At 42.3% G+C, this 16,785-nt stretch overlaps 1 long non-coding RNA gene across 1 annotated transcript in view; it reads right to left on the bottom strand.

Moving 5' to 3' along the window:
- Positions 1–5,910: 5,910 nt before the first annotated feature.
- The window catches only part of LOC147453857 (uncharacterized), a 46,887-nt gene continuing 36,012 nt past the window's right edge, over positions 5,911–16,785 (bottom strand). Inside the window, exon 2 of the long non-coding RNA XR_015188568.1 lies at positions 5,911–6,234. This is a non-coding gene — a long non-coding RNA (uncharacterized LOC147453857). The remainder of the gene's footprint in view (positions 6,235–16,785) is intronic.

Raw genomic sequence — 16,785 nt, 5'->3', positions numbered from 1 at the left:
CAAATCCTCTATGTTTGAATTACCTTCATTGAATTGGAGCAATAGGTTGTCTATCACCATCTTTTGGGGTTCGAGAAAAATAATACACTCCCTTTCAATTTCTCATGTTGTTTGCGGGCTTTGAAATGAACATCAAGATTCACGTTCATTTTCCCAAAATATGGAAATATTAAGTTTGACCATCACTATTTTATTTAACTTACATCCTGTTGAAGCTTTACCAAATGTATCGACCTTAGACAATTCATAGAATTTCCTCTACATCATCTGCATAATTTTTGGAACGCTTGTATCCAAATTTTCCAGCTTCTAAAGTCTCAACTTTTTAAGTTTCGTATGGAGAGCCTTTTGGAATGTATAGGTTATCTTGAACGTTTGGCATCTACATGAACAGGTCCTCTAGTCTTGTCCTCTCCATTGGAACTCCCATATCTCCTAGTTCCCTTACTAGTTCAACCATCAGTGTCCTCAATGGTGTGTTGTTTTCCTTGTGCTTAGTGTTGCCATAAATATCTCTTGTTGTAGAATGGCGTTCACCCTTAAATGGGATCCTTGTAAGATTTTCCAAGACAAGCTCATAGTAAGCTGGATCTTCATTTCTCTTGAGAGAGTGAGATTGACTGACTAGTTTCTATTAGTATTGAAAGGTTGAACGCACATCACTATCAAATCCTAGCTCAAAAGATGGTACAAGTGATACCACTATCCACGAAGAAGAACAATAGTAAGTGGATGTTTGTAAGATGGAGTAAGAACACTAGCACTTATGAGATAGTAATGGCACTATAACACAATGTATCCCTAAATGGAGTAATGAGCCCTTATTCATTAGTCTCGATGCATGGTTGCATTGTCATTTTTAGTGACAACATCCTCTTACTCCTTTGATTGTTTGACTAACTTGCTTTTGCTTCTCCATATGAGACTATCTTTCATCAACTATGTACATGTTATTGCTTCTACACTATTGAAGGGCTTTCCTCGTTCTTAGATCATGAGTACCATCACCCCAAGTTTGAACTCAAGCAGATCCATGGTTCCCAAAAACTATAAGATCTCTAGAAAACAGGCATAATGGTACATTTGTAAATGTATATGCATCAATATTGGAGGCTAATCTTAGTCAATTGTAAATACTTAAGATTGAGGACTAAAGGATATGACATCTTGCAACCAAATTATTGCACCTTATACAATATTTTTCAAAAAAATGGCCCTCGTTGAGAGAGAAAAAATGGGGAAATGGTGAGGGTTTTGAAACGATTTTTTCCTTTAGTGGCGAGGACTCACGATGGCCCGCAAGTGAAAAGATGTAGACATGAAACTCAAACGACTAGGAATATTGCCAATTAGGCAATTGTCTAGAAACAAAAAGGACAACAAAGAATGGATAAGTCCACTAAGAAAGAACAAGCGTTGTGGAGAGAATTAGGGGGATAACAAGAGTAACCTAGGAAGAAGAGAAGGCCCGAACACTTGAAAGTAGGGTCTCAAAGGTATGTGCATGTGCAAAAAACTTCACTTGTTTGATCCCTTGAATGCCCAAAATGGAAAGTGTACATAGTTCAAGTGCGTGAGCCATGTCAAAACCATGCCACCTTGAGCACACTACACAAAAATGTACATGTGTTTGGGCGTTAGGATTGTGCCCAAGATGATAGCTCCCTTTAGTCACATAATCACCCTACTTGTCAAAGACCATCAAGAAAGCCATGCATACACATGTGATAGTGCACAATGTATTCCCATTTATGGATCCCATGATGTCAACAAAGACCTATCTATCTCTAGGTAAGAGGCCACACCATAACATAGTTCTCAAGTGATGTCATTATTTTTTTACAAAGGAAATAGCCCTCTAGCTAGTTTACCTTAATCCTTCGACTAGTATCTCCATCGTTTTCACAGGGAATGTTGTTGGTGGTCTGACACTTCTTACTCCCTTGTGAACTCTCTCCCCAATGGTCACATCTACTATGATCATTGTACTACACACATTCACCTCACTATACCATACATCCTCATCACTTTTCTTGGCTGAAATGTTCTCACATGGAGGCGTATCACATTCACACATGTAGCTCTTGTATACCTCATTTACAATATGGGTACAAAAATAGACTTGTTAGGCATATACAAAGAAGAATCATTTTGACACATAAGGCATGCATGTGGGTGCCCATGCATAAACAAGGAGTATGCTTCACACATGGCTTGTCTGCATATAAGTGAAAGTTCACACACAATGGTTGTCTACAAATGTTTCCACATAGGTGGAGGGTGTTCACATACATAAGGTGCAACAAAATCTCACACTCAAAAAACCTTCCCTTGTGGATTTTGTGCAACTTACATAATCCTCCCCTCAAAACACACTAGGGTGAGGGCCACAATCATAATTTCCTCCTTTTAAACACAAGGGTAAGCAGACAAGTTGCCCATAGACAAGGCTCTACACACACGCTTCCCTACTAATGAGAGTTGGTATACAAAGTGCTTTGATGTTGTACAAAATATCATCACTATTGTAGATATAGCCCATAGGCTTGTATTTATCTTCAGAGTTTTCAATACCAAGATTGATTTTTTATTTTCTTTTATCTTTGAAATGTTTTTATGGTTGACTTGTTGTGGTTTATAATCTTTAAACCTACAATTCTTTGTAGCATCATATTCTTACCACAAATGATGAAGGATTCAATTCATAGAATTCCTTTGAAAGATGACTTGTCCGTCCACGATGTGTGCATTATAAATTCTTTTTAATGCTTCTCTTGTAGCGGTTTTTGGCGACAATTAGAGCTCCTCGAGTGTTTTTGGTTGTAGGCTTCTTTTCATGCTCTTGAAGAGAATTGATGACATTTGCAATTTTAGGCATGGGGTCTTTTCCTTTTACACTGTCACAATTTGCCCAAAATCTGCATCAAGAACAACCTTTAAAAGCACATCAACTTGATCTTCATTTTCTATTGGTCTTTTGACATGGGTGAGTTATGTGCAAATGCTTTTGAGCCTGTTGTTGACGAGAGAAAAACTATTCTCTTCGAGCTCCATGAACAGTCCAAAGAGTTGTATTTTTTAAGCAATCTTGGAATGCTTGGCAATAGCTCGAAATGTCTCTCTATAGTAATCCATGCCTCATGTGTAGTGGTTGGATCACCAAGATAGTGCACAAAGTTTTCCCTGAGTGAAGCAAGCAAGATGCCAAGAGCTTGTTTGTCTTTAGCTGCAAATTGTGCGAGATTTTGCCTAGTTTCTACTCTTTCTCCTCAAGTAGTGGCTTTACAATTGACCATACTTGTTTTTGCATTAAACAACCCTTGGTTTTTGCCTGCCATGTGTGAAAACCTTGACCATTTAATTTGTCGAGATTTTTATCTCTGTCATGATGGTGCACCCCTGTGAAGTCTGAGAAAGGTCTTACTCGATTGAAATGGTAGTGTCTAGTCTTTGATAATGCAGCTTACATCAAGATGAAGTTATCATCATATGTGATAAATTTGACATACATAATGGGTTGTAGATCTTACAAAAGTTGCAACACTCTTTGATGACTCGGTTTCTTAATGCTTATCGTATTTTCTCGATGTTTAGAATATTTATGAAAGATGTTGGGAGAAGACAAGATTTGATTAGTTTGAATAGTGTGTTTATATATGTAAGCTCAAAACTTATGGTGGAAATTTTGTGGGTGGCAGTGGGAAGGAGGGCTAAGGCATTTCTTATATGAATGCCTTGGAGACTTTGGCATAGCTCTAGGACTCAAGTACCAAAGGGGGCTGTGGAAGGGAGAACCACCAAGGCCTATGAGTGAAGGAATGAGAGCTAGAGAATTGGAGACTTTTCAAATATCTTTGAATTTGGAATTCAGTAAGCCAAAAATAGCTTTTGACAGCAATCAATGAGTCGTGGGCTTCACATGTGATTAGGGTCCAAAGAAGATCGAGACGCAACAGTTTGCTGGAGGGTGGCACAGTCAAGTGCATTGTTTGAACTAAAAGGCGGTGGCCGCTTTGCAAATAACGATGAGGGCTCGGGATGCCTACATGTCCTGAGAGAGAGCAGGCAAAGGTAGCCTCTTAACACATAAGGCATGCATGTGGATGCCATGCACAATTCAAAGGGTATGTCTACATGGCTTGTCTACATGCAAGAGGAAGCTCACACGCAATGGCTTAGTCTACAAATACTTCCACATAGGTGGAAAGTGTTTACATACAGAAGGTGCAACAAAATCTCACACCTAACAAGTTGCTTGTGTTTGTCAATATTAAAAGAGACGCTTATAGAGGCATGGGAAACCCTTAAGAAACTTGTTACGAGTTTGGCTTGCTTGCCACAACTTCAAACTTTATAAATTCTATAAGCTCGGGCACAATCTCCTAGCTTAAGAAAGGAGGATTTGAATCAGATTTATGTAATCCAAGAATGACCTACTTGATGCTCTTTGTATGTAATGGCTTAACATTACATTCCATACATTTTGCTCACATCAATTCTTTTAGAATTACCTACGTGATGCTTTTTATATGCCAATAGGTTATGACATGGTGATTTACTTATATCAACCATCCCTCAATCAACATCTTTATTCATGAGATTTTATATAACTTTGTGTGCAATCTGCTTTTATAGGTGGGACTTAAATTAGATTAATAATTTAAGAATGGTAAAGTGGGAGGATGACCCTTGTTTTTCATGTTCGAGACTTGTCAACTAAAGCAATGACCTACATACTTAAAGGGTATGCTATGTACATGGTTGTGATTGGCATTAAAATCCTAGCCTGAGGTTGCATAGTTACACAATGCCATAGATAGCATTGGAATGCAGGTGAGTGCCTTTATATGGTCTTTCTGTTGTTGCACAATGGGAGCACCTTGTTGATTTAATGTTGAGGACAACATTGCAAGTGGATGAAGGGCTCTAGATGCTCCACACCAACACCTTGTAGCTTTTGCATGTCTGTAAGAAATGCTATCATCTTCCCGCCTGTTTATGGCGATGGCCTATACAGTGTTCTTCATATGTATATAGCTCCTCAGAATGTTGTGATCGCAGCCATTGCCAAGCCTAGGCAAAAATATTGTCAATACCTACACCACTCATTTATATTGGTAAGCAGCTCTTCACTACATTTTGCGCTCTTTACTAATCAATAACATCTATAATCATCGAGTGCATTGAGAATCAATCAAGGAAAGGGCCATTTGTGTTAGATCCGGTAACTCTTCGAATTTTGGCCTAAAAACCAGGTGATTTCAAGTGTCTTTTATTTGGTTTGAAAAAATGTTTTGGCAAGCCCTGTACCGTCACAGTGCATCCCTCGCAATAAGTGGATACTGATGTAAAAAGGGACAAGAAAGGGGAAACCACACTTTCCATGATGGCCGGCCTTCACAGGAAAGCAAAACATTACAAATTGTGTTGGGTCTGGTCTCTAGCCATCACAATGACTACTACCACCAATAACATCAAATCTTCCTTTCTCCAGCAATATGAGACTAGTAACCTCCAAAGAATACAAAACATATTTAGGCTACTTTAACTCTTGTTCGACCACAACAATTACATTTAAAGAGTGATTCAAGACGCAAAGGCAGTATTTTTTACTATGCATTACCACACAGCAGCCACTCTCTCAGCAAAAAATCCTACTTTTGAATATTATTTAACCATGTGTGATGCATGCACAAAAGCTCTACATTCCATGCCTCCAACTAATGTACAGGATGCTTGTCCCCTCGCCAAAAATTTCGGATCCTCCTTGGCATTAGAAACGATGAGTTTCGTGCAGAGCCACCAAGGTCGTAACCTGGTAGTTAAGGTGGATGTGTAGGTGTGTAAAGACCTAAGTGGCATCTTTCACATTTCAATTCAATTGTACCTCAATACGAGTTTCTGGCAATCTGAGCCACAAAAATAATTTGGCACATAAAACATGTAAAAGGTAAGCAGCTGCTACAATAAGTAATCAGTCATACATATTTGTAGTTTTGCTTTCATCAGGCCAAGGAGATTTTACCCACATCGCATAGATGCTTCAAGAGAGTATACGATCCTACTCAATAAACTCAATCCTTCCATCGAGAAAAACGGCTAACAACTAGCTATCAGATCATTTCTCGAGCTCCTTTCGCAACTGCTGTGAGAAATCATCATTCACATCATCGTCATCCCAATCATCCTCCCATTGTTGTAAAGCATCTTTTCCCTCCTCTTCATCATCCCACTCTGCAAAGACATCTCTCTCTCTCTCTCTCTCTCTCTCTCTCTCTCTCTCTCATCAACAAATATGCGCACACGTTCACATACACATGGCTACACAAACCTTCCATGGGACATCCACTCCCCCTCTCCCACAAAAACTAACCTAACCTCACACAACACTTGACTCACCGCTCAGAGAACGTGACAACATGGCCTCCAAAGCATCCGACATAGCCAAGTTGGAGGACAAGTTCACAACAAGAAGCTTTTGAATGGCAATGTCAAGGCTCTCCGAAATCAAGAACAAGGTGAAAAGGTACGCAGTGTTCAGTACAGAATGTACGTAGGATTGAATGGTTTGAGTTATTAGATACATAAAATTCATATGATTTTTTGGTTAAAAACTTACAATCTAGAATACTTCAGGAGATTTGTGGTAGATTCAGAAGTATCAATTGACAAATGTTAAAACTCCAAACCAAGACTGCCATAAAATATAAAGTTTGAGGCTCTCCTACAATTGGACGATACCCTAGACCACTTGAGACATCCCATCACTAAACAATTCAAATTGAACAACAGATACAAAGCTTCAACTGACCCTAACTATTAAATACAAGAACAAACTCCAAAAACTATAAATTACACAATGGACGTTAGATAAGACTATCTGCTATCATTTTGAAACTACGGAACACAAGTTCCACCCCAAGAGAGCATTGGCCCCAAACCCTGACGCCCCTTTCGGTATTTCCTTATATGATTTGAACACGTTACAATGCCGGCGGCACTCCTCTGCACCTAGGCACATATTTATAGGCCATTGGGCCACGGAAAGCAGTTTACATGAAAAGTATCAAGCTCAAAAGCATCTGGTTCAAAAGCTGGCACTGAAAAACAGCCATCGCAAAATAGGGATATCCGTACACCTACCACGTCAGCAGCTTGTCAGCACAATTTACCGGCACCCGTACACTGCCAAGTCGGCATGTCAACGTGATTTGTGGGATGTTGTCGCAAACTGATGACGTGGCATGACCAACTAATGGACAACTACCGAGGGGCCAAAGGGGACACCTAATAAGTAATCCCAAACTTATGGACAACTGCCGACAAGCCAAAGAGACGCTAGGCATTCAAAAAAATAATGCGTATGGACTGTAAAAAATAATGCGTATGGACTGTTGACGTGGCTGGTTGTATGGATGTCCGTGCTATGCGCTGCTAGCGTGGCAGGTGTATGGAATTCCGGGGATTGTGCCGGCCGCTTTGGGCGCTAGTTTTTGGCACTAGATGCTTTTGGAACTCAAGCTTTTCATGTAAACTGCTTTTCAAGGGGAAGGGCCTTTAGATAAGACCCTAGGCTCTCCCTCTTGCTCATTCATAGCTGACCAGCCGGTAAGCAGAGGAGAGCTAGGGCAATTGTACTTGCTCAATTGTTAATACAAAAAAAAAAAAACGAAAGGGGCGCCAATCTTTGGGGCCAATCTCTTTTGGCACAGAACTACGCCGAGCCGTGTCGACTCAACTGAAAGGTGATTGAATTTTGTGAAGTGTTTTAAGTAAATCTCTCTCTCTTGTGTCACGACAGATTTCAGACTTGGGGTGACCAAGTTTGTTACAGATGTCCATACAACAGCCACATTAGCAATTTTTAAGCAATGTCTGGTGTGTGTCTGGGTGGGTGCTTAATTTTTAGGCCTCATCGGACGAGGTCCCATAATCTAGCTAGGGGTTAGGGTTTTAATCCTAATCCCTTCTTTAAAGACTAGACCACTCGGCAAGGATCAGCAAGTTAGTAAAGACTTCTTCTTCTTTTATTTCTGCTAGGGTTTAGGCCCCTCAACCGCAATCTGCAAGTTGGCTAGGGTTAGGCTCAGGGAGCCTATCACAAACTGCTGACGTGTCAAAGCCCTGTAGAATGGAGCCAACTTACACATGCCCGCCGAGGGGCCTAGACCCTAGAAGAAGCAGAAGCATCAAAAGAAGAAAGCAACTCATTTCCGCCGGCCTGCTGATGTGGCAGATTGTACGGATTTCCGGATTTCATGTTGAACTGATGACGTGGAAACTGTACGGATTTTCGCGTTTTGCACTAATTGCTGATGTGGCAACTGTACGGAATTCCGGATTTTACGCTGGAAGCTTTTTCGCATTGCTTTTGGACCAGAAGCTTTTGAGTTTTGAGTTTTGAAGGCTTTTCACTGTAACTGCTTTTCAAGCCAAGGGCCTTTAAATATGTGCTAAGGCTCATTCTCTAGCATGCTTCCTAGAGAAGCTGCAGAGTCTAGAGTACCAGCTTGTATTGTGTTGATGCAATATAAAGAAATACCGAAAGGGGCGCGAAGGTTTGGGGCCAATACTCTCTAGAGTGGAATTCCACCACTCCGTGTCACGTGTCAACTCTCTCTCAGTTCAATTGTTATTGAAGTGCTAAAAGTCTGTTCAGTCTGTTCTTTTCTATCGGTACATGGTGCCCGTCCTGTGATAGTGGTATCAAAGCATCTGTAACAGACTTGGACACTCCAAGTCAAAAATCAATCGCGACAGCACCAAATAACTACTTCAAAATCCACATATCACAATAGATTTGCACTGGCCCGGCGGAGTTCCGTGCCTAGAGATATTGGCCCCAAAGACTGGCGCCCCTTTCGGTATTTCTTTTTGTATTAATCAATCATCAAAGTACAAGAGAGCGGTTAGGGTTTCACTCTCAAACTCTGCGTCCAGATGCTCTGAGAAGTGAAGCCCTCACCACTTATTTAAAGATACAAGGGATGCCCAAAAGCAGAGCCCAAAAGCTTTTAAAATAAAAAGCATCAGTTCTCTCTCTCTCTCTTAGAGTCTTTTCTCTTTTTTTTTTTTTAAAGCAAAATTCGCGTCACCCATCATTTTCAAAAAATAAAAATTCAGCCTCCGCGATTTTCGAAAATTAGGGTTTCTGGCAAAAATTAGGGTTTGCAGGAATTTTAGGGTTTCTGCTATCCGCCACGCCATCACTTTGGGACATAGCCCCCTCTTGAAAGCATTGTAATCGACCGCGATTACGCCTGCAAAACCGACAAAAGCCATATACCGTCTTAGCAGACACTGACTGTTAGTACCTACGTACTAGGAACGCACATCTAGCACATGTACAAAATCGACAGTCACATCACAGACATCACAGGACATCACACGACATTCAACATTCATTCGGATCTTAGACCATGATTTATTGGCAATGTAGCTAGCAATCACATCTAGGTCCAATCGGGACCTCATCGATGTCCGATTGACTAACCCCTATTGCAACATGTCTATTCGAGATCAAGTAGACCAAAATGCTGCAATCATTTTGTCTGTATTTTGTCTATCAGTTCCTGCACTCACAAGAAGTCAAGAACAAATCAGTATCATAATCAGGAATTCCATTTCATGAAGTCATCTAGCAGAATACTGTCAGTTCTCAGTATCCCTGAAGCTCAAAGAGACGTCAGTGACTTTAGTATCAAAATCGAGGCATCTGTTGACAAAGGAGCGGAGTAACTCCCCTCTTGTGCATCCCACTGCACCAGATCTTCGGCCAAGCTGAGTTTCTGGGTTCCGTTTGGAGTAGACTATGCTAAACCAAAACATCGAGGTAAAGTTTCACAATCCGAGGAGTATCTGCTCGGTCCTCCTCCTCCATCCACTTCACATCAAATGCAAGAAAGTTCTTGAACTAAACCAAGAACCGCCTTAGGACTTTACCTTTCTTCGTATCGTTATGTGCCAAAATCTATTCAGGAACAAGGATCTCCTCGTTTTCTTCCAATTCGGGTTGCTCATCAGGCTCCCCATCATCAGGCACATCACCCTTAACAGGGTTCAAGAGACTCACATGCAATGCATTATGCATCCTCCAAGTATCTGGCAGTTTCAATCAGAAGGAGACATCATTTATCTTGTCAATGATCTGGAAAGGTCCGTAGTATCTCATACTAAGCTTTGGAAAAAGCCTCTCCTTTCCCTTTTTCTTTCGTAGGCGTGCCTTCTCAAAAGTAAGAGCACCCAATCATCCTCCTTCAGTTTCAAGTCGCGACGATGGCGATCCGCTGCCTTTTTCTGTCGTTCTTGAGACTCCTGCAAAGTCTCACGAACCTTGGCAAAAGCCGTATCCAAATCTCGCGAATATTCATCCGCTTCAAATATCTAATCTTTCGTGCTCAGGAAGGATGGAACCTTCGCAGCACTTTCAACAATCTCACATGGCGTCTTCCACGTCGAAGAGTGTATCGTGTTATTGTAGGCAAATTCCACCAAAGGTAAGCTCTTTTCCCATTGAGTCTTCTGTTCCGAGATACAAGACTTGAATAAATCTAAAACCACTGAATTGGCAATCTCAAATTGCCCGCCAGTCTGCAAGTGGAACGATGACGAGAACTGCAACCGCATGCCAATGTTCTCCCAAATTGCCTTCCAAAACAAACTCATAAATCTGGGGTCTCTATCAGAGACAATCGTCGCAAACGTGCCATGTAATCGGAAAATCATCGTGATCATTCTGTGTTCTCGGGAGATCTAAAATGAAATCCATTGCAATACTTTCCCAGGGGTGGGTGGGTATGGGTAAAGGCTGTAACAATCCCTGTGCCTTATGCCTGTCAAACTTGACCTTCTGGAATACCAAGCAACTGCGCACAAACTCTTCCACATCCTTTTTGAGTCTCGGCCCAAAGAAGTATCTCTCTACCCCCTTCATGGTGGTAGCAATGCCGCGGTGACCCGTAAAAGGTGGACAGTGGCATTCAGTCATACCTTATCCCTCAACGGCTGTGTAACGCACAACATAGTCTTTCTCATCAAGTAGCCTTCCCGAAGGGAGTATCCCGCTACTTTCTCCCCATCCCGTATCCGTGTGAAAAATATCTGCAAAATCTGTATCTGTGGCATATGATCGACCATGTCCTCGAAGCTCCTATGATGTATCGCGGAAATAGCCAAAACCAACGATTTTCGAGACAAAGCATCTGCCACCACATTCTTTTGTCCCTGCACATGGACAATCTGGAAGCGGAACTGTGACAAGATGTTCGTCCACCGCATCTGCTTTTCCGAAGCTGCCTCTGTGACAAGAAGTAGCGCAAACTCTGATGGTCTGTAAAGACAGTAAAATCCGATCCGAGTAGGTAATGCCGCCACTGAGTAAGAGCATGGATAACCGCCAAAAGCTCTTTCTCATAGATCTATGTTGTCATCTCCGGCCTAGAGAACAAACGGCTCTCGTAAGCTATGACATGGCCTTCTTGCATCAAGACCGCACCCAGACTACGACCACAAGCATCACAATATACTTCAAATGACTTCTGCAAGTCCGGCAAAGTCAAAATAGGTCCCGTAGTCAATTTCTCTTTCAATGTCCAAAAGGCAGTCACCTTTGTGGGTCCCCATGAAAAAGGTACTCCTTTCTGTGTCAAGGTATGCAAAGGGGAAGCAACCTCTACAAACTTTCGAATGAACCGCCTATAGTACGAACACAGTCCCAAGAAGCTTCTAACTTCATGGATATTCCTCAAATCGGGCCAATCACGGATAGTCTCTATCTTGGCCGGGTCCATTTGCACTCCTGCTGCTGACACAATGTGTCCCAAAAAGTGTATCTCTGGTAGGAAAAATTCACTTTTCTTTGCATTAACCACTAACGTGTGATCTCGTAATGCCTGAAAGACTTGAAGCAGATGATCTCTGTATTCTGCCTCATTCTTGGAGAAAACAATGATGTCGTCAAAGAAAGTGCCAACAAATAGCCTGTACTCTCGAAAAATCCTGTCCATCATCCGGTTAAATGTCGCGGGAGCATTGGTTAAGCCAAAAGGTATCACCAAAACTCAAATAACCCAAAAGTCGTCCGAAAAGCTGTCTTGTAGACATCTATTGGCGCTATCCTAATCTGATGATATCCACTCTTCAAGTCAATCCTGCTAAAGCACGAGGATCCCTGTAACCTGTCGAGTATATCATCGATCCTAGGTATCGGAAATCTGTTCTTGATGGTGATTACGTTGAGAGTGCTATAATCGATGCACATTCTCCAAGATTCGTCTTTCTTCAAAACCAACAACACTGGAGAGCAATGCGGTGAAGTACTAGGCTGGACAAGACCCTTTTCCAAGAGGTCTTTCACTGGGTTCATAATCTTTTCATTCTGTACTCGGCACACACGGTAAGGTGGCCGATCGGTGGCGTGCTTCCAGGTATAAGATCAATGGTTTGATCTTCAGGCCCTTTGAAAAGCAATCGACATGAGCGTGGAGAAAAATCCTGGCGTTCTTTTGATCAAGTCAAAACATATTCAACCTTTATCCATCGTTCAGTTCTCTCCCAAAAGAATGAGTAAGAAACTGAAGTTCATCAAGTACAATCTCTAAGCCCTTCATTTATCAAAGTCGCTTTCTCGGCCCGGTAGTCAACCACAGCATAGTTCTTGTCGTACCAAGAGATCTTGAGTAGAATGTCACTCGCGTGCCCTGAACATCCCTGTCATTATGCTCGGTGTAATGGCAACATCCCATCCCAGTGCCAGTCGAACTACCTCCGCCTGTGGCGTCAGTCTGTCGGGCGTAATTCCAAATCAAGCCGCCAATTCCAAGTGAAAAGAAGTTGGCCTTGGCTCCTTCAAAAGAGCTTCCTGATCCTTCACTTTGCCCCAAAAGCGGCAAAGTTTGTACTTTCATTCATTAGATTCGGTGCAGGTCCCACGCCACGTGGTACCAGTTCTGCTTTTCTATTTGCCTTTTCTGCCACATTCCTCAGCTGCTCTCGAACTCTCAGATCTGTAGTCGTCTTTGTCATTCTGTTCTCTCTGTGCCTTTTTAGGGCACTTCGCGGAATATGTCCATGTTCCCCGCATCCAAAGCACTTTCCCTCTTTGATGAAGCGAGCTCTCTCCTCAAGAGTAAGCTTGGGTCGTGCATCATTTTTCTCTGGGTTGCTCTTTTTCTTTCTACTTTCATTCCCAGAAATCTGTTCGGCTCGTTGTGTCATGGCCTCATCTGTGGGGTAGGTCAAACTGCGAGAGTGAATGGCAAAGCCCCGCTTCGCATGACTCATCAACTCCTAAATAGAAGCTGACTTCTATTCCAAGCAATGATCTCGGATCTCTGTAGGTAGACCCAAAGTAAACCGTTCAATCTGTTCTCTGAACAAGATCTTCTTGAATGAAGAGGCGGGTAGAAAAGAGCTCCAGGATCTTTCACAATAAGCATTGATTGTATCTTTCTTGGTCATCCGAAGATGGTTCCAAGCAGCTCGTACATCTAGTTCATATTCTTGCGTCAACCAAGAAGAAATAAAAAGCTTTTCAAATTTCAGCCATTTAACTGGCGCACTCTTGTTTAAAAGAAGCGTGGACCACCAAGTACAAGCATTCCCCTTAAGGTAAGAGGTAGCTCTCTGAATCTTGGAGTGCTCTGAATAGCGTCCTCTCGCGAAAGCGATGTCAAACTGCTGTATAAAAGACAAAGCCTTCGAAGCATCTGAGTATCCTGAAAAGTATCAAACTTGATCGAGTGGCCACCTTCCTTAAACTCTCGGACTTTCTTGCTTTCATCTTCGAGAAAGTCATACTGGTTGGCTTTGTAAAAATTCTTCTTGTTCGCATAAAAGTTTCCATGATCAGAATCTGAGCTATCTATAGACAAGTCCTCGGTAGAACTGTCGATCTCTGGGCGAGATGTAGCCTTCTTCTTGCCCTTTCCGAAGCTTTGTTTCTTGCTTCGCTTTTTACCTTTTCTGTCTGCTTCGCTCGAATCTGAAGAGCTAGAAGAACTGTCAGAAGAAGAAGAAGAAGAACTGGGTACTCCTTCAAATCGAACACGCTTCTTCTGTTTCTTTGCCTTGTCAAATGTCGACCGACGACCCAAATATCCCGGGAAGTCAGTGCCTTTCTTTTGCTTTTTGCCGTGCTTTTTGGCTTTCTTTTGCGCGTCAAAAAGCTGAGCAATCCGTGCATCAACCACGTTCTCCAGCTCCTTCCCCGTATATTTTCTTGGAGGCAGAAGGTTTCTTGAGAGCGGGTTTCGGGAGTGGTGTTGTGGTTCTTTGCCACTCCATCTATACCTCTTCCAAAGAGGTCTGGTTCATATATTTTGCCATCTTCGGGTCCTTGGCAAAATTGAGCATCATCTTTGTTGCATCGCCAATCAATTGACGACGCTCCATCTCTTGCTGCTCCGCCTGAGTAGGCCTAGGCGGGCCATACTCTCTGTCTGAATCTTCGTTGTGATCCCAGCCCGCATCTCCACATGCAGAGGGAGTCGACTGATCATTGCCTGAAGCCATAGGTGCCACCGAAAAAAAAAATCGGGGATCGGATTTCTCGTAGAAGAGAAATCGGTCGTGCTCTGATACCACTGTAACAGACTTGGACACTCCAAGTCAAAAATCAATCGCGACAGCACCAAATAACTACTTCAAAACAATTCACATATCACAATAGATTTGCACTGGCACGGCGGAGTTCCGTGCCTAGAGATATTGGCCCCAAAGACTGGCGCCCCTTTCGGTATTTCTTTTTGTATTAATCAATCATCAAAGTACAAGAGAGCGGTTAGGGTTTCACTCTCAGACTCTGCGTCCAGATACTCTGAGAAGTGAAGCCCTCACCACTTATTTAAAGATACAAGGGATGCCCAAAAGCAGAACCCCAAAAGCTTTTAAAATAAAAAGCATCCGTTCTCTCTCTCTCTTAGAGAGTCTTTTCTCTTTTTTTATAAAAAAAAAAGCAAAATTCGAGTCGCTCATCATTTTCAAAAAAAAAAAATTTCAGCCTCTGCGATTTCCGGAAATTAGGGTTTCTGGCAGAAATTAGGGTTTGCTGGAATTTTAGGTTTCTGCTGTCCGCCACGTCATCACTTTGTGACAGCATCAGGCGTGTGCTTTTTTGAAAGCATACCGGTCCTACCAAAGAGCAGACAGAGCAAGATCGCACTTCCAAAGTTCATTGGAAATCTTAGCTTCGTGCTCCGACCTCGGACACACTAACCACTCCCACCCTTACTACATCGTGCATCGGACGCGCTCCCGTCTTCACCGTTCATGTCTTACAGGGCATAACCCAAAAAGATCACTTGCAAGATAAGGATACAAGATTTGTTTCGAGTCATTGTTTTTCTCAAAAGCAATGCCATGCAGATGTTGATGTCTATAGCTACCAAGCCGCATAGTTCCAAGGACTTGGCAAGCTTCCAAGAAAATTTTTGCTTGAAGTAATATGGTTTCTGACATCTTCCTTCGGAGTGCAACTTCTGGCAGAGTGGGGTATGCTGAAATGCTTGCCACAGAAACCCTAGCAGATTATAACTTGAAATTTCTCAACATCTCTCAGTAGATGTCTCTTCACGAGCAAATGACCTTGGAGGTCCAGTGCGATTGCTATCTTGGGACTACCATCGCCACCAAAGAAAACACTGTCTGTCCAAGAGCTGATGGACCATGCTATGCTCGGCTACAACCTTATGGAATGAACCTAGCCCTAATTTTTGGTGCAAGTTTTAGGATGGAAAGTCAGTCGACTTTTCGAGCTCGGTTGATGTCGAGATTTCTTTTTAGGTTTAAGTTTTGTTTGAAAACTTATTTGGTGGTCTTGTTTGGAATTTGTTTAAAATGGATGGTATCTGTTTTGAACCTATCTTGGTGCCGATTTGAATTGTTTGACTCTGGTTTTAATACTAGTTTCATTGGTTGGTGATTGTACTCCTGGGTGAAGAAGTAAGAAATACTGTTTTGGTATTGTTTGAACCTCGAAACGACGCAGGTTGATGCTTGGGGAGCGTTTCGTTGTATGTATGAAAACCTTGGAACGACGCAGGCCGATGCCTGAGAAGCGTTTCGTTATATGTTTGAAAACCTCGGAACGACGTAGGCCGATGCCTGGGGAGTGTTTTGTTGTATGCTAGAAAACCTCGGAACGACACAAGCCGATGCCTAGGGAGCTTTTGATTGTATGCTTGAACCTCCAAGCGACGCAGACTGCGGCCTAGGGAGTGTTTGGTTGTACAGTCCTCTGAGCTTATGGCCCGGACCTTTTTAGGTTATTTACGGGAGGAGTGACGAGGTAGTTGTTGAGTAGCTTCATACTGCACACCGTTTGTCTCGAGGGAGTGCTCAGCGGTGCTGTTTGTTGTGTCTTATGACATGCATATGTAAGCATTTGTGTTGCATTGTGATGTGCCAACCACTGAATATCCTAATTGAATGAGATTGCGTGGGTAAGCAATTTTAGTGCATCAAGACACTCGTGGAAGATCAGTGTGGTCTGGGTGTGATGGCTAATTTTACTACGCCGGAATATCAAGAGTTCCAATCTGGACGAAAGGAGAAGCCAACTCCTTGATCAAAAGAGTTGAAAGGAGAAGGCAACTCCTTGATCAAAAGAGCCGAAAGGAGAATCTAACTCCTTAACAAAAAGAGAAAACTAATTGTCACTCGGAATGTCCCTCGAAATGACCCTCGGAAGTTTAGAAATTTTTTGAGCTAACTTGAGTTGTTTTGCACATATGTTGTAATCGCGGACGATTACTCTCTTTCAAGAAGGGGAGATGTCACAAACTGCTG

The sequence above is a fragment of the Adiantum capillus-veneris genome, chromosome 7, assembly GCF_014529385.1.
Source record: "Adiantum capillus-veneris isolate H3 chromosome 7, ASM1452938v2, whole genome shotgun sequence".
In the NCBI taxonomy this organism is placed as follows: Eukaryota; Viridiplantae; Streptophyta; class Polypodiopsida; order Polypodiales; family Pteridaceae; genus Adiantum; species Adiantum capillus-veneris.
This window is presented reverse-complemented; position numbering and strand designations above follow the sequence as displayed.